Source organism: Delphinus delphis, chromosome 15 (assembly GCF_949987515.2).
Source record: "Delphinus delphis chromosome 15, mDelDel1.2, whole genome shotgun sequence".
Lineage (NCBI taxonomy): Eukaryota > Metazoa > Chordata > Mammalia > Artiodactyla > Delphinidae > Delphinus > Delphinus delphis.
The window spans coordinates 63,268,572-63,294,024 of NC_082697.1; positions in this window are offsets into that span (position 1 = coordinate 63,268,572).

A 25,453-nucleotide genomic window follows, 5' to 3' on the forward strand; every position below is an offset into this window, starting at 1 on the left:
GAGTGAGGGTCAGGCTTCCGGGAAGGGTCACGGTTAGGGTTCGGGCTAGGGTTAGGGTTAGGGGACGGGGACGGTTTAGGGTCCAGGTGAGGGTACGACAACGCTTTAGGGGGAGCGTATGTGTGAGGGCGCGGGTTAGCGTTAGCGTACGGGTTAGGATTAGGGGACGGGTGAGGCTCACGCTTCGGGGAAGGTTTAGGGTTAGGGTTCGGGCTAGGGTTAGGGTTAGGGGACGGGAACGGTTTAGGGTCCAGGTGAGGGTACGCCAACGCTTTAGGGGGAGCGTACGTGTGAGGGCGCGGGTTAGCGTTAGCGTAAGCGTTAGGATTAGGGGACGGGTGAGGGTCAGGCTTCGGGGAAGGGTTAGGGTTAGGGTTCGGGCTAGGGTTAGGGTTAGGGGACGGGGACGGTTTAGGGTCCAGGTGAGGGTACGCCAACGCTTTAGGGGGAGCGTACGTGTGAGGGCGCGGGTTAGCGTTAGCGTACGGGTTGGGATTAGGGAACGGGTGAGGGTCAGGCTTCGGTGATGGGTTAGGGTTAGGCTTCGGGCTAGGGTTAGGGTTAGGGGACGGGGACGGTTTAGGGTCCAGGTGAGGGTACGACAACGCTTTAGGGGGAGCGTACGTGTGAGGGCGCGGGTTAGCGTTAGCGTACGGGTTAGGATTAGGGGACGGGTGAGGGTCAGGTTTCGGCGAAGGGTTAAGGTTAGGGTTCGGGCTAGGGTTAGGGTTAGGGGACGGGGACGGTTTAGGGTCCAGGTGAGGGTACGCCAACGCTTTAGGGGGAGCGTACGTGTGAGGGCGCGGGTTAGCGTTAGCGTACGGGTTGGGATTAGGGGACGGGTGAGGGTCAGGCTTCGGAGAAGTGTTAGGGTTAGGGTTCGGGCTAGGGTTAGGGTTAGGGGACGGGGACGGTTTAGGGTCCAGGTGAGGGTACGACAACGCTTTAGGGGGAGCGTAGGTGTGAGGGCGCGGGTTATCGTTAGCGTACGGGTTAGGTTTAGGGGACGGGTGAGGGTAAGGCTTCGGGGAAGGGTTAGGGTTAGGGTTCTCGCTAGGGTTAGGGTTAAGGGATGAGGACGGTTTAGGGTCCAGGTGAGGGTACGCCAACGCTTTAGGGGGAGCGTACGTGTGAGGGCGTGGGTTAGCGTTAGCGTATGGGTTAGGATTAGGGGACGGGTGAGGCTCACGCTTCGGGGAAGGGTTAGGTTTAGGGTTCGGGCTAGGGTTAGGGTTAGGGAACGGGGACGGTTTGGGGTCCAGGTGAGTGTACGCCAACGCTTTAGGGGGAGCGTACGTGTGAGGGCGCGGGTTAGCGTTAGCCTACGGGTTGGGATTAGGGAACGAGTGAGGGTCAGGCTTCCGGGAAGGGTTAGGGTTAGGGTTCGGGCTAGGGTTAGGGTTAGGGGACGGGGACGGTTTAGGGTCCAGGTGAGGGTACGCCAACGCTTTAGGGGGAGCGTACGTGTGAGGGCGCGGGTTAGCGTTAGCGTACGGGTTGGGATTAGGGAACGGGTGAGGCTCACGCTTCGGGGAAGGGTTAGGGTTAGGGTTCGGGCTAGGGTTAGGGTTAGGGAACGGGGACGGTTTTGGGTCCAGGTGAGGGTACGACAACGCTTTAGGGGGAGCGTACGTGTGAGGGCGCGGGTTAGCGTTAGCGTACGTGTTAAGATTGTGGGACGGGTGAGGGGCAGGCTTCGGGGAAGATTTAGGGTTAGGGTTCGGGCTAGGGTTAGGGGACGGGGACGGGGACGGTTTAGGGCCCAGGTGAGGGTACGCCAACGCTTTAGGGGGAGCGTACGTGTGAGGGCTCGGGTTAGCGTTAGCGTACGGGTTAGGATTAGGGGACGGGTGAGGCTCACGCTTCGGGGAAGGGTTAGGGTTAGGTTTCGGGCTAGGGTTAGGGTTAGGGGACGGGGACGGTTTAGGGTCCAGGTGAGGGTACGACAACGCTTTAGGGGGAGCGTACGTGTGAGGGCGCGGGTTAGCGTTAGCGTACGGGTTAGGATTAGGGGATGGCTGAGGGTCAGGCTTCGGGGAAGTGTTAGGGTTAGGGTTCGGCCTAAGGTTAGGGTTAGGGGACGGGGACGGTTTAGGGTCGAGGTGAGGGTACGACAACGCATTAGGGGGAGCGTACATGTGAGGGCGCGGGTTAGCGTTAGCGTACAGGTTAGGATTAGGGGACGGTTGAGGGGCAGGCTTCGGGGAAGGGTTAGAGTTAGGGTTCGGGCTAGGGTTAGGGTTAGGGGACGGGGACGGTTTAGGGTCCAGGTGAGGGTACGCCAACGCTTTAGGGGAGCGTACGTGTGAGGGCGCGGGTTAGCGTTAGCGCACGGGTTGGGATTAGGGAACGGGTGAGGCTCACGCTTCGGGGAAGGTTTAGGGTTAGGGTTCGGGCTAGGGTTAGGGGTAGGGGACAGGGACGGTTTAGGGTCCAGGTGAGGGTACGCCAACGCTTTAGGGGGAGCGTACGTGTGAGGGCGCGGCTTAGCGTTAGCGTACGGGTTGGGATTAGGGGACGGGTGAGGGTCAGGCTTCGGAGAAGTGTTAGGGTTAGGGTTCGGGCTAGGGTTAGGGTTAGGGGACGGGGACGGTTTAGGGTCCAGGTGAGGGTACGACAACGCTTTAGGGGGAGCGTAGGTGTGAGGGCGCGGGTTATCGTTAGCGTACGGGTTAGGTTTAGGGGACGGGTGAGGGTAAGGCTTCGGGGAAGGGTTAGGGTTAGGGTTCTCGCTAGGGTTAGGGTTAAGGGATGAGGACGGTTTAGGGTCCAGGTGAGGGTACGCCAACGCTTTAGGGGGAGCGTACGTGTGAGGGCGTGGGTTAGCGTTAGCGTATGGGTTAGGATTAGGGGACGGGTGAGGCTCACGCTTCGGGGAAGGGTTAGGTTTAGGGTTCGGGCTAGGGTTAGGGTTAGGGAACGGGGACGGTTTGGGGTCCAGGTGAGTGTACGCCAACGCTTTAGGGGGAGCGTACGTGTGAGGGCGCGGGTTAGCGTTAGCCTACGGGTTGGGATTAGGGAACGAGTGAGGGTCAGGCTTCCGGGAAGGGTTAGGGTTAGGGTTCGGGCTAGGGTTAGGGTTAGGGGACGGGGACGGTTTAGGGTCCAGGTGAGGGTACGCCAACGCTTTAGGGGGAGCGTACGTGTGAGGGCGCGGGTTAGCGTTAGCGTACGGGTTGGGATTAGGGAACGGGTGAGGCTCACGCTTCGGGGAAGGGTTAGGGTTAGGGTTCGGGCTAGGGTTAGGGTTAGGGAACGGGGACGGTTTTGGGTCCAGGTGAGGGTACGACAACGCTTTAGGGGGAGCGTACGTGTGAGGGCGCGGGTTAGCGTTAGCGTACGTGTTAAGATTGTGGGACGGGTGAGGGGCAGGCTTCGGGGAAGATTTAGGGTTAGGGTTCGGGCTAGGGTTAGGGGACGGGGACGGGGACGGTTTAGGGCCCAGGTGAGGGTACGCCAACGCTTTAGGGGGAGCGTACGTGTGAGGGCTCGGGTTAGCGTTAGCGTACGGGTTAGGATTAGGGGACGGGTGAGGCTCACGCTTCGGGGAAGGGTTAGGGTTAGGTTTCGGGCTAGGGTTAGGGTTAGGGGACGGGGACGGTTTAGGGTCCAGGTGAGGGTACGACAACGCTTTAGGGGGAGCGTACGTGTGAGGGCGCGGGTTAGCGTTAGCGTACGGGTTAGGATTAGGGGATGGCTGAGGGTCAGGCTTCGGGGAAGTGTTAGGGTTAGGGTTCGGCCTAAGGTTAGGGTTAGGGGACGGGGACGGTTTAGGGTCGAGGTGAGGGTACGACAACGCATTAGGGGGAGCGTACATGTGAGGGCGCGGGTTAGCGTTAGCGTACAGGTTAGGATTAGGGGACGGTTGAGGGGCAGGCTTCGGGGAAGGGTTAGAGTTAGGGTTCGGGCTAGGGTTAGGGTTAGGGGACGGGGACGGTTTAGGGTCCAGGTGAGGGTACGCCAACGCTTTAGGGGAGCGTACGTGTGAGGGCGCGGGTTAGCGTTAGCGCACGGGTTGGGATTAGGGAACGGGTGAGGCTCACGCTTCGGGGAAGGTTTAGGGTTAGGGTTCGGGCTAGGGTTAGGGGTAGGGGACAGGGACGGTTTAGGGTCCAGGTGAGGGTACGCCAACGCTTTAGGGGGAGCGTACGTGTGAGGGCGCGGCTTAGCGTTAGCGTACGGGTTAGGATTGGGGACGGGTGAGGCTCACTCTTCGGGGAAGGGTTAGGGTTAGGGTTCGGGCAAGGGTTAGGGTTAGGGGACGGGGACGGTTTAGGGTCCAGGTGAGGGTACGACAACACTTTAGGGGGAGCGTACGTTTGAGGGCGCGGGTTAGCGTTAGCGTACGTGTTAGGATTAGGGGACGGGTTAGGGTCAGGCTTCGGGGAAGGGTTAGGGTTAGGGTTCGGGCTAAGGTTAGGGTTAGGGGACGGGGACGGTTTAGGGTCCAGGTGAGGGTACGACAACGCTTTAGGGGGAGGGTACGTGTGAGGGCGCGGGTTAGCGTTAGCGTACGGGTTAGGATTAGGGGACGGGTTAGGCTCAGGCTTCGGGGTAGGGTTAGGGTTAGAGTTCGGGCTAGGGTTAGGGTTAGGGGACGGGGACGGTTTAGGGTCCAGGTGAGGGTACGCCAACGCTTTAGGGGGAGCGTATGTGTGAGGGCGTGGCTTAGCGTTACCGTACGGCTTAGGATTAGGGAACGGGTGAGGCTCACGCTTCGGGGAAGGGTTAGAGTTAGGGTTCGGGCTAGGGTTAGGGTTAGGGGACGGGGACGGTTTAGGGTCCAGGTGAGGGTAAGCCAACGCTTTAGGGGTAGCGTACGTGTGAGGGCGCGGGTTAGCGTTAGCGTACGGGTTAGGATTAGGGGACGGGTGAGGCTCACGCTTCGGGGAAGGGTTAGGGTTAGGGTTCGGGCTAGGTTTAGGGTTAGGGGACGGGGACGGTTTAGGGTCCAGGTGAGGGTACGACAACGCTTTAGGGGGAGCGTACGTGTGAGGGCGCAGGTTAGCGTTAGCGTACGAGTTAGGATTAGGGGACGGGTGAGGGTCAGGCTTCGGGGAAGGGTTAGGGTTAGGGTTCGGCCTAAGGTTAGGGTTAGGGGACGGGCACAGTTTAGGGTCGAGGTGAGGGTACGACAACGCATTAGGGGGAGCGTACGTGTGAGGGCGCGGGTTAGCGTTAGCGTACAGGTTAGGATTAGGGGACGGTTGAGGGGCAGGCTTCGGGGAAGGGTTAGGGTTAGGGTTCGGGCTAGGGTTAGGGTTAGGGGACGGGGACGGTTTAGGGTCCAGGTGAGGGTACGCCAACGCTTTAGGGGGAGCGTACGTGTGAGGGCGCGGTTTAGCGTTAGCGTACGTGTTAAGATTGTGGGACGGGTGAGGGGCAGGTTTCGGGGAAGATTTAGGGTTAGGGTTCTGGCTAGGGTTAGGGTTACGGTACGGGGACGGTTTAGGGTCCAGGTGAGGGTACACCAACGCTTTAGGGGGAGCGTACGTGTGAGGGCGCCGGTTAGCGTTAGCGTACGGGTTAGGATTAGGGGACGGGTGAGGGTCAGTCTTCGGGAAAGGGTTAGGGTTAGGGTTCGGGCTAGGTTTAGGGTTAAGGGACGGGGACGGTTTAGGGTCCAGGTGAGGGTACGCCAACGCTTTAGGGGGAGCGTACGTGTGAGGGCGCGGGTTAGAGTTAGCGTACGGGTTAGGATTAGGGGACGGGTGAGGCTCACGCTTCTGGGAAGGGTTAGTGTTAGGGTTCTGACTAGGGTTAGGGTTAGGGGACGGGGACGGTTTAGGGTCCAGGTGAGGGTACGCCAACGCTTTAGGGGGAGCGTACGTGTGAGGACGCGGGTTAGCGTTAGCGTACGGGTTAGGATTAGGGGACAGGTGAGTGTCAGGCTTCGGGGAAGAGTTAGGTTTAGGGTTCGTGCTAGGGTTAGGGTTAGGGGACGGGGACGGTTTAGGGTCCATGTGAGGGTACGCCAATGCTTTAGGTGGAGCGTATGTGTGAGGGCGCGGGTTAGCGTTAGCGTACGGGTTAGGATTAGGGGACGGGTGACGCTCACGCTTCGGGGAAGGTTTGGGTTAGGGTTCGGGCTTGGGTTAGGGTTAGGGGACGGGGACGATTTACGGTCCAGGTGAGGGTACGACAACGCTATAGGGGGAGCGTACGTGTGAGGGCGCGGGTTAGCGTTAGCGTACGGGTTAGGATTAGGGGACGGGTGAGGGTCAGGCTTCGGCGAAGGGTTAGGGTTAGGGTTCGGGCTAGGGTTAGGGTTAGGGGACGGGGACGGTTTAGGGTCCAGGTGAGGGTACGCCAACGCTTTAGGGGAGCGTACGTGTGAGGGCGCGGGTTAGCGTTAGCGTACGGGTTGGGATTAGGGAACGGGTGAGACTCACGCTTCGGGGAAGGGTTAGGGTTAGGGTTCGGGCTAGGGTTAGGGTTAGGGGACGGGGACGGTTTAGGGTCCAGGTGAGGGTACGCCAACGCTTTAGGGGGAGCGTACGTGTGAGGGCGCGGCTTAGCGTTAGCGTACGGGTTAGGATTAGGGGACGGGTGAGGCTCACGCTTCGGGGAAGGGTTAGGGTTAGGGTTCGGGCTAGGGTTAGGGTTAGGGGACGGGGACGGTTTAGGGTCCAGGTGAGGGTACGCCAACGCTTTATGGGGAGCGTACGTGTGAGGGCGCGGGTTAGCGTTAGCGTACGGGTTGGGATTAGGGAACGGGTGAGGCTCACGCTTCGGGGAAGGGTTAGGGTTAGGGTTCGGGCTAGGGTTAGGGTTAGGGGACGGGGACGGTTTAGGGTCCACGTGAGGGTATGACAACGCTTTAGGGGGAGCCTACGTGTGAGGGCGCGGGTTAGCGTTAGCGTACGGGTTAGGATTAGGGGACGGGTGAGGGTCAGGCTTCGGGGAAGGGTTAGGGTAAGGGTTCGGGCTAGGGTTAGGGTTAGGGGACGGGGACGGTTTAGGGTCCATGTGAGGGTACGACAACGCTTTAGGGGGAGTGTACGTGTGAGGACGCGGGTTAGCGTTAGCGTACGGGTTAGGATTAGGGGACAGATGAGGGTTAGGCTTCGGGGAAGGGTTAGGGTTAGGGTTCGGGCTAGGGTTAGGGTTAGGGGACGGGGACGGTTTAGGGTCCAGGTGAGGGTACGCCAACGCTTTAGGGGGAGCGTACGTGTGAGGGCGCGGATTAGCGTTAGCGTACGGGTTAGAATTAGGGGACGGGTGAGGGTCAGGCTTCGGGGAAGGGTTAGGGTTAGGGTTCGGGCTAGGGTTAGGGTTAAGGGACGAGGACGGTTTAGGGTCCAGGTGAGGGTACGCCAACGATTTAGGGGGAGCGTACGTGTGAGGGCGCGGGTTAGCGTTAGCGTACGGGTTAGGATTAGGGGACGGGTGAGGCTCACGCTTCGGGGAAGGGTTAGGGTTAGGGTTCGGGCTAGGGTTAGGGTTAGGGGACGGGGACGGTTTAGGGTCCAGGTGAGGGTACGCCAACGCTTTAGGGGGAGCGTACGTGTGAGGGCGCGGGTTAGCGTTAGCGTACGGGTTGGGATTAGGGAACGGGTGAGGGTCAGGCTTCCGGGAAGGGTTAGGGTTAGGGTTCGGGCTAGGGTTAGGGTTAGGGGACGGGGACGGTTTAGGGTCCAGGTGAGGGTACGATAACGCTTTAGGGGGAGCGTACGTGTGAGGGCGCGGGTTAGCGTTAGCGTACGGGTTAGGATTAGGGGACGGGTGAGGTTCATGCTTCGGGGAAGGGTTAGGATTAGGGTTCGGGCTAGGGTTAGGGTTAGGGGACGGGGACGGTTTAGGGTCCAGGTGAGGGTACGACAACACTTTAGGGGGAGCGTACGTGTGAGGGCGCGGGTTAGCGTTAGCGTACGGGTTAGGATTAGGGGACGGGTGAGGGTCAGGTTTCGGGGAAGGGTTAGGGTTAGGGTTCGGGCTAGGGTTAGGGTTAGGGGACGGGGAAGGTTTAGGGTCCAGGTGAGGGTACGCCAACGCTTTAGGGGGAGCGTACGTGTGAGGGCGCGGGTTAGCGTTAGCGTAAGCGTTAGGATTAGGGGACGGGTGAGGGTCAGGCTTCGGGGAAGGGTTAGGTTAGGGTTCGGGCTAGGGTTAGGGTTAGGGGACGGGGACGGTTTAGGGTCCCGGTGAGGGTACGCCAACGCTTTAGGGGGAGCGTACGTGTGAGGGCGCGAGTTAGCGTTAGCGTACGGGTTGGGATTAGGGAACGGGTGAGGGTCAGGCTTCGGTGATGGGTTAGGGTTAGGGTTCGGGCTAGGGTTAGGGTTAGGGGACGGGGACGGTTTAGGGTCCAGGTGAGGGTACGCCAACGCTTTAGGGGGAGCATACGTGTGAGGGCGCGAGTTAGCGTTAGCGTAAGCGTTAGGATTAGGGGACGGGTGAGGGTCAGGCTTCGGGGAAGGTTCAGGGTCAGGGTTCGGGCTAGGGTTAGCGTTACGGGACGGGGACGGTTTAGGGTCCAGGTGAGGGTACGACAGCGCTTTAGGGGGAGCGTACGTGTGAGGGCGTGGGTTAGCGTTAGCGTACGGGTTATGATTAGGGGACGGGTGAGGGTCAGGCTTCAGGGAAGGGTTAGCGTTAGGGTTCGGGCTAGGGTTAGGGTTAGGGGACGGGGACGGTTTAGGGTCCAGGTGAGGGTACGACAACACTTTAGGGGGAGCGTATGTGTGAGGGCGCGGGTTAGCGTTAGCGTACGGGTTAGGATTAGGGGACGGGTGAGGCTCAGGCTTCGGGGAAGGGTTAGGGTTAGGGTTCGGGCTAGGGTTAGGGTTAGGGGACGGGGACGGTTTAGGGTCAAGGTGAGGGTACGACAACGCTTTAGGGGGAGGGTACGTGTGAGGGCGCGGGTTAGCGTTAGCGTACGGGTTAGGATTAGGGGACGGGTGAGGCTCAGGCTTCGGGGTAGGGTTAGGGTTAGGGTTCAGGCTAGGGTTAGGGTTAGGGGACGGGGACGGTTTAGGGTCCAGGTGAGGGTACGACAACGCTTTAGGGGGAGCGTACGTGTGAGGGCGCGGGTTAGCGTTAGCGTACGGGTTAGGATTAGGGGACGGGTGAGGGTCAGGCTTCGGGGAAGAGTTAGGGTTAGGGTTCGGGCTAGGGTTAGGGTTAGAGCACGGGAACGGTTTAGGGTCCAGGTGAGGGTACGCCAACGCTTTAGGGGGAGCGTATGTGTGTGGGAGCGGGTTAGCGTTAGCGTACGCGTTGGGATTAGGCAACGGGTGAGGCTCATGCTTCGGGGAAGGGTTAGGGTTAGGGTTCGGGCTAGGGTTAGGGTTAGGGGACGGGGACGGTTTAGGGTCCAGGTGAGGGTACGCCAACGCTTTAGGGGGAGCGTACGTGTGAGGGCGCGGGTTAGCGTTAGCGTAAGGGTTAGGATTAGGGGACGGGTGAGGCTCACGCTTCGGGGAAGGGTTAGGGTTTGGGTTCGGGCTAGGGTTAGGGTTAGGGGACGGGGACGGTTTAGGGTCCAGGTGAGGGTACGCCAACGCTTTAGGGGGAGCGTACGTGTGAGGGCGCGAGTTAGCGTTAGCGTAAGGGTTAGGATTAGGGGACGGGTGAGGCTCACGCTTCGGGGAAGGGTTAGGGTTAGGGTTCGGGCTAGGGTTAGGGTTAGGGGACGGGGACGGTTTAGGGTCCATGTGAGGGTACGACAACGCTTTAGGGGGAGCGTACGTGTGAGGGCGCGGGTTAGCGTTAGCGTACGGGTTAGGATTAGGGGACAGGTGAGGGTTAGGCTTCGGGGAAGGGTTAGGGTTAGGGTTCGGGCTAGGGTTAGGGTTAGGGTTAGGGGACGGGTATGTTTTGGGGTACAGTTTAGGGTATGACCACGGGTTAGGAGTAGGGTAAGTGTTAGGGTACGGTTTAGTGTTAGTATACAGGTTAGGATTATGGTACGGGATAGTGTAAGGGTTAGGGCTAGGGAATGGGTACGGATTAGGTTGCAGGTTAGGGTATGACAACGGGTTAGGGTTAGGGTATGTGTTAGTGTAAGGGTTAGGATTAGGGTACGGGTTAGGTTATGGGTTAGTGTTAGGGGATGGGTTAGGATTAGGATACGGGTTATGGTACTGTTTAGGGAAAGGGTTAGGATACGGGGTAGGGTTAGGATAAAGTTTAGTGTATGGCTATGTGTTACTGTTAGGGTACATGTTAGCGTACGGGTTAGTGTTCGTGTACAGCTTAGGGTAAGGGTTAGGGTTAGGGAACGGGTACGGTCTCAGGTACAGGTTAGGGTACGGTAGTGGGATAGGGTTAGGGTACGTGTTAGGATGAGACTTCTTTGTAGTGCAGATTTGAATTTCCCGCTTGCTTGGTTGGCCAAAAAGTGTGTATGCATTTTATCCTGAATATACTCAGGAAAAAACGCATACGCCCTTTTTGGCCAAGTGCATCGCTGCCAAACGATGTGCCAAACAGGAGGTTACAAGCACTGACTCTCCAAGTGGGGAGATTGTTAGTAAAGCGTCTGGAATGGCGAACCCGAGTACCAGAGGACGAATAATGAGATGCGTTTTAGAAACCTTGCCCGATCACACTGTGGACCATCCTCTGGGTTTCCCACGCATGTTTTAGCTGTAGGAAGAATCCCTTAAACCTGGAGGGTTGGGACCCATGGAATGGGTAGCACGCAGTACTACTTCAAAGGGTCTGCATTTGCTCACCGAACCTCACCAATCCTCACAGCCCCAAGTGTCCAGCCTTATGCCTCACTCAGCTGTGGGTGTAGATGTGGTAAATCCAGGTTTCATCACAAGCCCTGAACGAGTTATTTAAGAATTTCTCTCTCTTTCACTGTCTTTGTGTTTTGATTTTGAAATTTATTTTTATAATGGGGTTTAGCTGATTTTCACTGCTGTGTTTATGCGTCTGTACACACACTTGATTCTCTTACGGAGACATATAAATACATAGGTTTTAAGATTCTTACTAGTCAGATATATTCCTCTGCGGTGAATAGGGGGTGTTGAGTCCACTTCGTTGAGCAAGGAGTATATCTTGTCTATTACTGGCTTATGGAACGGTATCTCTGCTAATTTCAATCTCTGGATTTATGCAGCACCCCAACTCACCTTTCCCCTTAAGCAAGCATAAGTTGGTTTTCTAAATGTGAGACTCTGTTCTGTTTTGTAATTCAGTTTATGTGTAGCCAAGTTTACATTCCCTCTATAAGTGTTATCTTATGACCAGTTTCTTTTTCTGTGTGACTTATTTCACTCAGAATCATCGAACCTAAATCCACTCATTATGCTGCTACGGGCCTGATGACATTGATTTCATTGCGGAGTGATATTCCATTGTATGTAAGTACCACAACTTCTTTATCCATTTTTCTCTTTCTGGGATATTTAAGTTGTTCCGTTGTCGAGGTTCTTGTAAACACAGCAGCCCTAAACTTTGGGGTGGCTGTGTCTTTTTGATTTTAATTTCCCTAAGCTATAGGACCATAAGTGGAAGTGCCCGAGTCTCTGTAGCTTTGTTTTTTAGATGTTTCAGGAAACACCATACACTTCTCCAGAGTGGCTGTTGGCCATTTACATCCCGCCCATCAGCATAACAAGGCTCCCAGTTCTCCATGGCCTGTCCTGCCTTTCTGGATTTTACACTTTTTTCAGATGGCCCATTTGACCGGTGGGAAGTGAAACTTCATTGTAGTGCGGATTTCCATTGCACGCTTCCTTGGTTGGCAAAAAAGGCCGTATGCGTTTTTTCCTGGATATATTCAGGAAAAAACGCATATGCATTTTTTGGCCAAGTGCATCATTGTCGAAGTTCTGCCGCTTTTCATATGCTTTAAATGCAATTCCAATCTACCTCCTGAAATCTGTTTCCTGCAATTGTGCCTTGCTTTCAAGTCCTCTTCGCAGCCTTACCTCAATATATTTTTGGACGATACTTGTCCTTTATAACTCTGCAGGTTTGTGAATTGCAGTGACCCTGAGCTCCTTTTTCCAACTCGCTTTTTTGTGAGCTGGACGCAAAACGGCAGGATTGCTTCAGGCCCTAATCTGGTTCCGGCGTGGCACGCTGAGCCTTTGGTTAATTCTTCTTCTTGGTGGGAAATTAGAGTGAAATGTGCCCGTCCAAACAACTACAGCTAGTCTCTCATTGGTTCTCCCTATTCCCGTTCATCCTCCGCAGAAATTGCAGAGTGTGCCAAACAGGAGGTTACAAGCACTGACTCTCCAAGTGGGGAGATTGTTAGTAAAGCGTCTGGAATGGCGAACCCGAGTACCAGAGGACGAATAATGAGATGCGTTTTAGAAACCTTGCCCGATCACACTGTGGACCATCCTCTGGGTTTCCCACGCATGTTTTAGCTGTAGGAAGAATCCCTTAAACCTGGAGGGTTGGGACCCATGGAATGGGTAACATGCAGGATTACTTCAAAGGGTCTGCATTTGCTCACCGAACCTCACCAATCCTCACAGCCCCAAGTGTCCAGCCTTATGTCTCACCCAGCTGTGGGTGTAGATGTGGTAAATCCAGGTTTCATCACAAGCCTGAACAAATTATTTAAGAATTTCTCTCTCTTTCACTGTCTTTCTGTTTTGTTTTTGAAGTTTATTTTTATAATGGGGTTGAGCTAATTTTCACTGCTGTGTTTATGCGTCTGTACACACACTTGATTCTCTTACGGAGACATATAAATACATAGATTTTAAGATTCTTACTAGTCAGATATATTCCTCTGCGGTGAATAGGGGGTGTTGAGTCCACTTCGCTGAGCAAGGAGTAGGTCTTGTCTATTACATATTTGGCTTATGGAACGGTATCTGTGCTCATTTCAATCTCTGGATTTATGCAGCACCCCAACTCACCTTTCCCCTTAAGCAAACATGTTTGTTTTCTAAATGTGAGACTCTGTTCTGTTTTGTAATTCAGTTCATGTGTAGCCAAGTTTACATTCCCTCTATAAGTGATATCTTATGATAAGTTTCTTTATCTGTGTGACTTATTTCCTTAGAATCATCGTACCTAAATCCACTCATTATGCTCCTACGGGCCTGATGATATTGATTTCATTGCTGAGTGATATTCCATTGTACATAAGTACCACAACTTCTTTATCCATTTTCCTCTTTCTGGGATATTTAAATTGTACCGTAGTCAAGGTTCTTGTAAACACAGCAGCCCTAAACTTTGGGGTGGCTGTGTCTTGTTGATTTTAATTTTCCTAAGCTATAGGGCCATAAGTGGAAGCAACCTAGGCTCTGTAGCTTTGTTTTTTAGATGTTTCAGGAAACACCATACACTTCTCCAGAGTGGCTGTTGGCCATTTACATCCCGCCCATCAGCATAACAAGGCTCCCAGTTCTCCATGGCCTGTCCTGCCTTTCTGGTTTTTACACTTTTTTCAGATGGCCCTTTTGACCGGTGGGAAGTGAGACTTCATTGTAGTGCAGATCTCCGTTGCAGGCTTGCTTATTTGGACAAAAAGAGCGTATGCGTTTTTTCCTGCATGTATTCAGGAAAAAAACGCATACGCCCTTTTTGGCCAAGTGCATCATTGTCAAAGTTCTGCCGCTTTTCATATGCTTTAAATGCAGTTTCCATCTACCTCCTGAAATATATTTCCTGCAATTGTGCCATGCTTTCAAGTCCTCTTCGCAGCCTTACCTCAATATATTTTTGGACGATAGCTGTCATTTATAACTCTGCAGGTTTATGAATTACAGTGCCCCTGAGGTCCTTTCTTCAACTCGCTTTCTTGTGGGCTGGCCGCAGAACTGCAGGATTGCTTCAGGCCCTAATCTTGTTTCATCACGGCACGCTGAGCCTTTTGTTAATTCCTCTTCCTGGTGGGAAATTAGAGTGAAATGTGACCGTCCAAACACCTAAGCTAAGCTAGTCTCTCATTGGTTCTCCCTATTCCCGTTCAACCTCCGCAGAAATTGCTAACTGTGCCAAACAGGAGTTTTAAGGCACTGACTCTCCACGTGGGGAGATTTTTAGTAAAGCGTCTGGAATGGCGAACCCGTGTACCAGGGGACAAAAAATGAGATGGGTTTTAGAAACGTTGTCCGATCACATGGTGTACAATCCTCTGGGTTTCCCATGCATGTTTTAGCTGTAGGAAGAATCCCTTAAACCAGGAGAGTTGGGACCCAGGGAATGGGTAGCATACAGTGTTACTTCAAAGGGTCTGCATTTGCTCACCGAACCTCACCAATCCTCTCAGCCCCAAATGTCCTGCCTTATGTCTCACCCAGCTGTGGGTGTAGATGTGGTAAATCCAAGTTTCATCACAAGCCCTGAACGAATTATTTAAGAACTTTCTCTCCTTCACTGTCTTTGTTTTTGAAATTTATTTTAATAATGGGGTTTAGTTGATTTTCACGGCTGTGTATACTGCTCTACACACACTTGATTCTCTTACGGAGACATATAGATACATATGTTTTAATATTCTTATTGTCAGATATATTCCTCTGCGGTGAATAGGTGGTGTTGAGTCTAATTCGTTGAGCAAGGAGTATATCTTGTCTATTATATATTTGGCTTATGGAATACTATCTGTGCCAATTTCAATCTCTGGTTTTATGCAGCACCCCAACTCACCATTCCCCTTAAGAAAGCATAAGTTTGTTTTCTAAATGTGAGACTCTGTTCTGTTTTGTAATTCAGTTCATGTGTAGCCAAGTTTACGTTCCCTCTATAAGTGATATCTTATGATAAGTTTCTTTTTCTGTGTGACTTATTTCCTTTGAATCATCGTACCTAAATCCATTCATTATGCTTGTACGGGCCTGACGACATTGATTTCATTGTTGAGTGATATTCCATTGTACGTAAGTACGAAAACTTCTTTATCCATTTCTCTCTTTCAAGGATATTTAATTTGTACCGTAGTCGAGGCTCTTGTAAACAGGGCAGCTCTAAACTTTGCGGTGGTTGTTTCTTGTTATTTTAATTTTCCTGAGCTATAGTGCTATAAGTGGGTTTAGGGTTAGGGTTAAGGTTAGGGTTAGGGAACGGGTATGGTTTAGGATGCGACAATGGTTTAGGGTGAGCAAAAGTGTTAGGGTACAGGTCAGTGTTAGTGTACTGTTTAGGATTAGGGTAAGTGTTAGGGTAATGCTTCAGGTTAGGGTTACGGTTAGGGAACGGGGACGGTTTAGGGTACAGGTTAGGGTACGACAACGGTTTAGGGATAGCGTACATGTAAGAGTAAGGTTTAGTGTTAGCGTACGGGTTAGGATTAGGGGACGGGTGAGGGTAAGGCTTCAGGTAAGGGTTAGGGTTAGGGTTAGGGGAGAGGGACAGTTTAGGGTACAGGTTAGGGTGCGACAATGGTTTAGGATGAGCGTACATGTTAGGGTACGGGTTAGTGTTAGCGTATGGGCTAGGATTAGGTGACGGGTTAGAGTAAGGCTTCGGGTAAGGGTTAGGGTTAGGGTTAAGGGACGGGGACGGTTTAGGGTACAGGTTAGGGTACGACAACGGTTTAGGGTGAGCATACGTGTGAGGGCATGGGTTAGTGTTAGTGTACGGGTTAGGATTAGGAGAGGGGTTAGGGTAAGGCTTTGGGTAAGGGTTAGGGTTAGGGTTAGGGGACGATTTAGGGTACAGGTTAGGGTACGACAATGGTATAGTGTGAGCGTACGTGTGAGGGAACGGGTTAGTGTCAGCGTACAGGTTAGGATTAGGGGACGGGTTAGGGTAAGGCTTCAGGTAAGCAATAGAGTTAGGGATAGGGTTAGGGGACAGGGACGGTTTAGGGTACAGGTTAGGGTAAGAACGGTTTAGGGTGAGCGTACGTGTGAGGGCACGGGTTAGTGTTAGCGTACGGGTTAGGATTAGGGGACGGGTTAGGGGACGGGTTAGGGGAAGGGTTAGGGTTAGGGGACGGGGACGGTTCAGGGGACAGGTTAGGGTTAGGGTTAGGGGACGGGGACGATTTAGGGGACAGGTTAGGGTACGACAATGGTTTAGGGTGAGCGTACGTGTGAGGGCATGGGTTAGTGTTAGCGTACGGGTTAGGATTAGGAGACGGGTTAGGGTAAGGCTTCGTGTAAGGATAAGGGTTAGGGTTAGAGGACGGGGACGGTTTAGGGGACAGGTTAGGGTACGACAACGGTTTAGGGGGAGCGTACGTGTGAGGGCGCGGGTTGGTGTTAGCGTACGGGTTAGGATTAGGGGACGGGTGTGGGTAAGGCTTCCGGGAAGGGTTAGGGTTAGGGTTCGGGCTAGGGTTAGGGTTAGGGGACGGGGACGGTTTAGGGTCCAGGTGAGGGTACGACAACGCTTTATGGTGAGCGTACGTGTGAAGCCACGGGTTAGTGTTAGCGTACGGGTTAGGATTAGGGGACGGGTGAGGGTAAGGCTTCGGGGAAGGGTTAAGGTTAGGGTTCGGGTTAGGGGTAGGGTTGGGGGACGGGGACGGTTTAGGGTCCAGGTGAGGGTACGACAACGCTTTAGGGTGAGCGTACTTGTGAGGGCACGGGTTAGTGTTAGCGTACGGGGTAGGATTAGGAGACGGGTGAGGGTCAGGCTTCGGGGAAGGGTTAGGGTTAGGGTTCGGCTAGGGTTAGGGTTAGGGGACGGTAACGGTTTAGGGTCCAGGTGAGGGTACGCCAACGCTTTAGGGGGAGCGTACGTGTGAGGGCGCGGGTTAGCGTTAGCGTACGGGTTAGAATTAGGGGACGGGTGAGGGTCAGGCTTCGGGGAAGGGTTAGGGTTAGGGTTCGGGCTAGGGTTAGGGTTAAGGGACGAGGAAGGTTTAGGGTCCAGGTGAGGGTACGCCAACGCTTTAGGGGGAGCGTACGTGTGAGGGCGCGGGTTAGCGTTAGCGTACGGGTTAGGATTAGGGGACGGGTGAGGGTCACACTTCGGGGAAGGGTTAGGGTTAGGGTTCGGGCTACGGTTAGGGTTAGGGGACGGGGACGGTTTAGGGTCCAGGTGAGGGTACGCCAACGCTTTAGGGGGAGCGTACGTGTGAGGGCGCGGGTTAGCGTTAGCGTACGGGTTGGGATTAGGGAACGGGTGAGGGTCAGGCTTCCGGGAAGGGTTAGGGTTAGGGTTCGGGCTAGGGTTAGGGTTAGGGGACGGGGACGGTTTAGGGTCCAGGTGAGGGTACGCCAACGCTTTAGGGGGAGCGTACGTGTGAGGGCGCGAGTTAGCGTTAGCGTACGGGTTGGGATTAGGGAACGGGTGAGGGTCAGGCTTCGGTGATGGGTTAGGGTTAGGGTTCAGGCTACGGTTAAGGTTAGGGGACGGGGACGGTTTAGGGTCCAGGTGAGGGTACGACAACACTTTAGGGGGAGCGTACGTGTGAGGGCGCGGGTTAGCGTTAGTGTACGGGTTAGGATTAGGGAACGGGTGAGGGTTAGGCTTCGGGGAAGGGTTAGGGTTAGGGTTCGGGCTAGGGTTAGGGTTAGGGAACGGGGACGGTTTAGGGTCCAGGTGAGGGTACGACAACGCTTTAGGGGGAGGGTACGTGTGAGGGCGCGGGTTAGCGTTAGCGTACGGGTTAGGATTAGGGGACGGGTGAGGCTCAGGCTTCGGGGTAGGGTTAGGGTTAGGGTTCAGGCTAGGGTTAGGGTTAGGGGACGGGGACGGTTTAGGGTCCAGGTGAGGGTACGACAACGCTTTAGGGGGAGCGTACGTGTGAGGGCACGGGTTAGCGTTAGCGTACGGGTTAGGATTAGGGGACGGGTGAGGGTCAGGCTTCGGGGAAGAGTTAGGGTTAGGGTTCGGGCTAGGGTTAGGGTTAGAGCACGGGAACGGTTTAGGGTCCAGGTGAGGGTACGCCAACGCTTTAGGGGGAGCGTACGTGTGTGGGAGCGGGTTAGCGTTAGCGTACGGGTTGGGATTAGGCAACGGGTGAGGGTCAGGCTTCGGGGAAGGCTTAGGGTTAGGGTTCGGGCTAGGGTTAGGGTTAGGGAACGGGGAAGGTTTAAACTCCATGTGAGGGTACGACAACGCTTTAGGGGGAGCGTACGTGTGAGGGCGCGGGTTAGCGTTAGCGTACGGGTTAGGATTAGGGGACGGGTGAGGGTCAGGCTTCGGGGAAGGGTTAGGGTTAGGGTTCGGGCTAGGGTTAGGGTTAGGGGACGGGGATGGTTTAGGGTCCAGGTGAGGGTACGCCAACGCTTTAGGGGGAGCGTACGTGTGAGGGCGCGGGTTAGCGTTAGCGTAAGCGTTAGGATTAGGGGACGGGTGAGGGTCAGGCTTCGGGGAAGGGTTAGGGTTAGGGTTCGGGCTAGGGTTAGGGTTAGGGGACGGGTACGGTTTAGGGTCCAGGTGAGGGTACGCCAACGTTTTAGGGGGAGCGTACGTGTGAGGGCGCGAGTTAGCGTTAGCGTACGGGTTGGGATTAGGGAACGGGTGAGGGTCAGGCTTCGGTGATGGGTTAGGGTTAGGGTTCGGGCTAGGGTTAGGGTTAGGGGACGGGGACGGTTTAGGGTCCAGGTGAGGGTACGACAACGCTTTAGGGGGAGCGTATGTGTGAGGGCGCGGGTTAGCGTTAGCGTACGGGTTAGGATTAGGGGACGGGTGAGGCTCACGGTTTGGGGAAGGGTTAGGGTTAGGGTTCGGGCTAGGGTTAGGGTTAGGGGACGGGGATAGTTTAGGGTCCAGGTGAGGGTACGACAACGCTTTAGGTGGAGCGTACGTGTGAGGGCGCGGGTTAGCGTTAGCGTACGCTTTAGGATTAGGGGACGGGTGAGGGTCAGGCTTCGGGGAAGGGTTAGGGTTAGGGTTTGGGCTAGGGTTAGGGTTAGGGGACAGGGACGGTTTAGGTTCCAGGTGAGGGTACAACAGCGCTTTAGGGGGAGCGTACGTGTGAGGGCGCGAGTTAGCGTTAGCGTACGGGTTAGGATTAGGGGACGGGTGAGGCTCACGCTTCGGGGAAGGGTTAGGGTTATGGTTCGGGCTAGGGTTAGGGTTAGGGGACGGGGATGGTTTAGGGTCCAGGTGAGGGTACGACAACGCTTTAGGGGGAGCGTACGTGTGAGGGTGCGGGTTAGCGTTAGCGTACGGGTTAGGATTAGGGGACGGGTGAGGGTCACGCTTCGGGGAAGGGTTAGGGTTAGGGTTCGGGCTAGGGTTAGGGTTAGGGGACGGGGACGGTTTAGGGTCCAGGTGAGGGTACGCCAACGCTTTAGGGGGAGCGTACGTGTGAGGGCGCGGGTTAGCGTTAGCGTACAGGTTAGGATTAGGGGACGGGTGAGGGTCAGGCTTCGGGGAAGAGTTAGGGTTAGGGTTCGGGCTAGGGTTAGGGTTAGAGCACGGGAACGGTTTAGGGTCCAGGTGAGGGTACGCCAACGCTTTAGGGGGAGCGTACGTGTGAGGGAGCGGGTTAGCGTTAGCGTACGGGTTGGGATTAGGGGACGGGTGAGGGTCAGGCTTCGGGGAAGTGTTAGGGTTAGGGTTCGGGCTAGGGTTAGGGTTAGGGGACGGGGACGGTTTAGGGTCCAGGTGAGGGTACGCCAACGCTTTAGGGGGAGCGTACGTGTGAGGGCGCGGGTTAGCGTTAGCGTACGGGTTAGGATTAGGGGACGGGTGAGGGTTAGGCTTCGGGGAAAGGTTAGGGTTAGGGTTCGGGCTAGGGTTAGGGTTAGGGGACGGGGATGGTTTAGGGTCCAGGTGAGGGTACGCCAACGCTTTAGGGGGAGCGTACGTGTGAGGGCGCGGGTTAGCGTTAGCGTAAGCGTTAGGATTAGGGGACGGGTGAGGGTCAGGCTTCGGGGAAGGGTTAGGGTTAGGGTTCGGGCTAGGGTTAGGGTTAGGGGACGGGGACGGTTTGGGGTCCAGGTGAGTGTACGCCAACGCTTTAGGGGGAGCGTACGTGTGAGGGCGCAGGTTAGCGTTAGCCTACGGGTTGGGATTAGGGAACGAGTGAGGGTCAGGCTTCCGGGAAGGGTTAGGGTTAGGGTTCGGGCTAGGGTTAGGGTTAGGGGACGGGGATGGTTTAGGGTCCAGGTGAGGGTACGCCAACGCTTTAGGGGGAGCGTACGTGTGAGGGCGCGGGTTAGCGTTAGCGTACGGGTTAGGATTAGGGGACGGGTGAGGGTCACGCTTCGGGGAAGGGTTAGGGTTAGGGTTCGGGCTAGGGTTAGGGTTAGGGGACAGGGACGGTTGAGGTTCCAAGTGAGGGTACGACAGCGCTTTAGGGGGAGCGTACGTGTGAGGGCGCGGGTTAGCGTTAGCGTACGGGTTAGGATTAGGGGACGGGTGAGGGTCAGGCTTCAGCGAAGGGTTAGGGTTAGGGTTCGGGCTAGGGTTAGGGTTAGGGGACGGGGACGGTTTAGGGTCCAGGTGAGGGTACGAAAACACTTTAGGGGGAGCGTATGTGTGAGGGCGCGGGTTAGCGTTAGCGTACGGGTTAGGATTAGGGGACGGGTGGGGCTCACGCTTCGCGGATGGGTTAGGGTTAGGGTTCGGGCTAGGGTTAGGGTTAGGGGACGGGGACGGTTTAGGGTCCAGGTGAGGGTACGCCAATGCTTTAGGGGGAGCGTACGTGTGAGGGCGCGGGTTAGCGTTAGCGTACGGGTTAGGATTAGGGGACGGGTGAGGGTCAGTGTTCGGGGAAGGGTTAGGGTTAGGTTTCGGGCTAGGGTTAGGGTTAGGGGACGGGGACGGTTTAGGGTCCAGGTGAGGGTACGACAACGCTTTAGGGGGAGCGTACGTGTGAGGGCGCGGGTTAGCGTTAGCATACGGGTTAGGATCAGGGGACGGGTGAGGGTCAGGCTTCGGGGAAGCGTTAGGGTTAGGGTTCGGGCTAGGGTTAGGGTTAGGGGACGGGGACGGTTTAGGGTCGAGGTGAGGGTACGACAACGCTTTAGGGGGAGCGTACGTGTGAGGGCGTGGGTTAGCGTTAGCGTAAGGGTTAGGATTAGGGGACGGTTAAGGGGCAGGGTTCGGGGAAGTGTTAGGGTTAGGGTTCGGGCTAGGGTTAGGGTTAGGGGACGGGGACGGTTTAGGGTCCAGGTGAGGGTACGCCAACGCTTTAGGGGGAGCGTACGTGTGAGGGCGCGGGTTAGCGTTAGCGTACGGGTTAGGATTAGGGGACGGGTGAGGGTCAGGCTTCGGGGAAGTGTTAGGGTTAGGGTTCGGGCTAGGGTTAGGGTTAGGGGACGGGGACGGTTTAGGGTCCAGGTGAGGGTACGACAACGCATTAGGGGGAGCGTAGGTGTGAGGGCGCGGGTTATTGTTAGCGTACGGGTTAGGATTAGGGGACGGGTGAGGGTAAGGCTTCGGGGAAGGGTTAGGGTTAGGGTTCGCGCTAGGGTTAGGGTTAAGGGATGAGGACGGTTTAGGGTCCAGGTGAGGGTACGCCAACGCTTTAGGGGGAGCGTACGTGTGAGGGCGTGGGTTAGCGTTAGCGTACGGGTTAGGATTAGGGGACGGGTGAGGCTCACGCTTCGGGGAAGGGTTAGGGTTAGGGTTCGGGCTAGGGTTAGGGTTAGGGGACGGGGACGGTTTGGGGTCCAGGTGAGTGTACGCCAACGCTTTAGGGGGAGCGTACGTGTGAGGGCGCGGGTTAGCGTTAGCCTACGGGTTGGGATTAGGGAACGAGTGAGGGTCAGGCTTCCGGGAAGGGTTAGGGTTAGGGTTCGGGCTAGGGTTAGGGTTAGGGGACGGGGACGGTTTAGGGTCCATGTGAGGGTACGACAACGCTTTAGGGGGAGCGTACGTGTGAGGGCGCGGGTTAGCGTTAGCGTACGGGTTAGGATTAGGGGACGGGTGAGGGTCAGGCTGCGGGGAAGGGTTAAGGTTAGGGTTCGGCCTAGGGTTAGGGTTAGGGGAAGGGGATGGTTTTGGGTCGAAGTGAGGGTACGACAACGCTTTAGGGGGAGATTACGTGTGAGGGCGCAAGTTAGCGTTAGCGTACGGGTTAGGATTAGGGGACGGTTGAGCGGCAGGCTTCGGGGAAGGGTTAGGGTTAGGGTTCGGGCTAGGGTTGGGGTTAGAGGACGGGGACGGTTTAGGGTCCAGGTGAGGGTACGCCAACGCTTTAGGTGGAGAGTACGTGTGAGGGCGCGGGTTAGCGTTAGCGTACGGGTTAGGATTAGGGGACAGGTGAGTGTCAGGCTTCGGGGAAGAGTTAGGGTTAGGGTTCGGGCTAGGGTTAGGGTTAGGGGATGGGGACGGTTTAGGGTCCAGGTGAGGGTACGCCAACGCTTTAGGGGGAGCGTACGTGTGAGGGCGCAAGTTAGCGTTAGCGTACGGGTTAGGATTAGGGGCCGGGTGAGGGTCAGGCTTCGGGGAAGGTTTAGGGTCAGGGTTCGGGCTAGGGTTAGCGTTACGGGACGGGGACGGTTTAGGGTCCAGGTGAGGGTACGACAGCGCTTTAGGGGGAGCGTACGTGTGAGGGCGTGGGTTAGCGTTAGCGTAAGGGTTATGATTAGGGGACGGGTGAGGGTCAGGCTTCAGGGAAGGGTTAGCGTTAGGGTTCGGGCTAGGGTTAGGGTTAGGGGACGGGGACGGTTTAGGGTCCAGGTGAGGGTACGACAGCACTTTAGGGGGCGCGTACGTTTGAGGGCGTGGGTTAGCGTTAGCGTACGGGTTAGGATTAGGGGACGGGTGAGGCTCAGGCTTCGGGGTAGGGTTAGGGTTAGGGTTCAGGCTAGGGTTAGGGTTAGGGGACGGGGACGGTTTAGGGTCCATGTGAGGGTACGACAACGCTTTAGGGGGAGCGTACGTGTGAGGGAGCGGGTTAGCGTTAGCGTACGGGTTAGGATTAGGGGACGGGTGAGGGTCAGGCTTCGTGGAAGGGTTAGGGTTAGGGTTCGGGCTAGGGTTAGGGTTAGGGAATGGGGACGGTTTAGAGTCCAGGTGAGGGTACGACAACGCTTTAGGGGGAGCGTACGTGTGAGGGCGCGGGTTAGCGTTAGCGTACGGGTTAGGATTAGGGAACGGGTGAGGGTTAGGCTTCGGGGAAGGGTTAGGGTTAGGGTTCGGGCTAGGGTTAGGGTTAGGGAACGGGAACGGTTTAGGGTCCAGGTGAGGGTACGACAACGCTTTAGGGTGAGCGTACGTGTGAGGGCGCGGGTTAGCGTTAGCGTACGTGTTAAGATTGTGGGACGGGTGAGGGGCAGGCTTCGGGGAAGATTTAGGGTTAGGGTTCGGCCTAGGGTTAGGGGACGGGGACGGGGACGGTTTAGGGCCCAGGTGAGGGTACGCCAACGCTTTAGGGGGAGCGTACGTGTGAGGGCACGGGTTAGCGTTAGCGTACGGGTTAGGATTAGGGGACGGGTGAGGGTCAGTCTTCGGGGAAGGGTTAGGGTTAGGGTTCCGGCTAGGGTTAGGGTTAGGGGACGGGGACGGTTTAGGGTCCAGGTGAGGGTACGCCAACGCTTTAGGGGGAGCGTACGTGTGAGGGCACGGGTTAGCGTTAGCGTACGGGTTAGGATTAGGGGACGGGTGAGGGTCAGTCTTCGGGGAAGGGTTAGGGTTAGGGTTCCGGCTAGGGTTAGGGTTAGGGGACGGGGACGGTTTAGGGTCCAGGTGAGGGTACGACAACGCTTTAGGGGGAGCGTACGTGTGAGGGCGCGGGTTAGCGTTAGCGTACGGGTTAGGATTAGGGGACGGGTGAGGGTCAGGCTTCGGGGAAGGGTTAGGGTTAGGGTTCTGGCTAGGGTTAGGGTTAGGGGACGGGGACGGTTTAGGGTCCAGGTGATGGTACACCAAAGCTTTAGGGGGAGCGTACGTGTGAGGGCGCCGGTTAGCGTTAGCGTACGGGTTAGGATTAGGGGACGGGTGAGGGTCAGGCTTCGGGGAAGTGTTAGGGTTAGGGTTCGGGCTAGGTTTAGGGTTAAGGGACGGGGACGGTTTAGGGTCCAGGTGAGGGTACGCCAACGCTTTAGGGGGAGCGTACGTGTGAGGGCGCGGGTTAGCGTTAGCGTACGGGTTAGGATTAGGGGACGGGTGAGGGTCACGCTTCTGGGAAGGGTTAGGGTTAGGGTTCTGGCTAGGGTTAGGGTTAGGGGACGGGGACGGTTTAGGGTCCAGGTGAGGGTACGCCAACGCTTTAGGGGGAGCGTACGTGTGAGGGCGCGGGTTAGCGTTAGCGTACGGGTTAGGATTAGGGGACAGGTGAGTGTCAGGCTTCGGGGAAGAGTTAGGTTTAGGGTTCGTGCTAGGGTTAGGGTTAGGGGACGGGGACGGTTTAGGGTCCATGTGAGGGTACGCCAACGCTTTAGGGGGAGCGTACGTGTGAGGGCGCGAGTTAGCGTTAGCGTAAGGGTTGGGATTAGGGAACGGGTGAGGGTCAGGCTTTGGGGAAGGGTTAGGGTTAGGGTTTGGTCTAGGGTTAGGGTTAGGGGACGGGGACGGTTTAGGGTCCAGGTGAGGGTACGACAACGCTTTAGGGGGAGCGTATGTGTGAGGGCGCGGGTTAGCGTTAGCGTACGGGTTAGGATTAGGGGACGGGTGACGCTCACGCTTCGGGGAAGGTTTGGGTTAGGGTTCGGGCTTGGGTTAGGGTTAGGGGACTGGGACGATTTACGGTCCAGGTGAGGGTACGACAACGCTATAGGGGGAGCGTACGTGTGAGGGCGCGGGTTAGCGTTAGCGTACGGGTTAGGATTAGGGGACGGGTGAGGGTCAGGCTTCGGGGAAGGGTTAGGGTTAGGGTTCGGGCTAGGGTTAGGGTTTGGGGACGGGGAAGGTTTAGGGTCCAGGTGAGGGTACGCCAACGCTTTAGGGGAGCGTACGTGTGAGGGCGCGGGTTAGCGTTAGCGTAAGCGTTAGGATTAGGGGACGGATGAGGGTCAGGCTTCGGGGAAGGGTTAGGGTTAGGGTTCGGGCTAGGGTTAGGGTTAGGGGACGGGGACGGTTTAGGGTCCCGGTGAGGGTACGCCAACGCTTTAGGGGGAGCGTACGTGTGAGGGCGCGAGTTAGCGTTAGCGTACGGGTTGGGATTAGGGAACGGGTGAGGGTCAGGCTTCGGTGATGGGTTAGGGTTAGGGTTCGGGCTAGGGTTAGGGTTAGGGGACGGGGACGGTTTAGGGTCCAGGTGAGGGTACGCAACGCTTTAGGGGGAGCATACGTGTGAGGGCGCGAGTTAGCGTTAGCATAAGCGTTAGGATTAGGGGACGGGTGAGGGTCAGGCTTCGGGGAAGGTTTAGGGTCAGGGTTCGGGCTAGGGTTAGCGTTACGGGACGGGGACGGTTTAGGGTCCAGGTGAGGGTACGACAGCGCTTTAGGGGGAGCGTACGTGTGAGGGCGTGGGTTAGCGTTAGCGTACGGGTTATGATTAGGGGACGGGTGAGGGTCAGGCTTCAGGGAAGGGTTAGCGTTAGGGTTCGGGCTAGGGTTAGGGTTAGGGGACGGGGACGGTTTAGGGTCCAGGTGAGGGTACGACAACACTTTAGGGGGAGCGTATGTGTGAGGGCGCGGGTTAGCGTTAGCGTACAGGTTAGGATTAGGGGACGGGTGAGGCTCAGGCTTCGGGGAAGGGTTAGGGTTAGGGTTCGGGCTAGGGTTAGGG